Raw genomic sequence first — 389 nt, 5'->3', positions numbered from 1 at the left:
TTACATATTAGCAGCTCAATCATTATAAAAAACTAAAAAAAACATTAATATAAAAACTGCCAGTGGTTCAATACATAAGCTAACATACCGGTGGTGTTTGGTAACAGAAGAGCTGCATGACAATCCCGCTTCTCAGGCTCAACCAGCGGAGCACAGAACGCCTCTTAGGCAGAAATAATCGATCCCAACTGCATCGATATTTTATCAACTAACTAAATGCAAAATCAAAAATGGTCAAATAAATAAATATTCTTGTTTTAGATGTAAAATATTAGGTATGTAAATCTATATATATTATATATATATTAAATTGAAGTCGATTTTTAATTATAATGCAAAATATATACACAATAATTTTTTCTACTTTTTTTTTCACTTAAATTACACTT

This window comes from Seriola lalandi, unplaced genomic scaffold, assembly GCF_002814215.2.
Source record: "Seriola lalandi dorsalis isolate HSWRI2012SDOR001 ecotype SW California unplaced genomic scaffold, Sedor1 jcf7180002054682, whole genome shotgun sequence".
Classification (NCBI taxonomy): domain Eukaryota; kingdom Metazoa; phylum Chordata; class Actinopteri; order Carangiformes; family Carangidae; genus Seriola; species Seriola lalandi.
The sequence above is the reverse complement of the archived record's forward strand: the minus strand, read 5'-3'. Positions refer to the sequence as shown.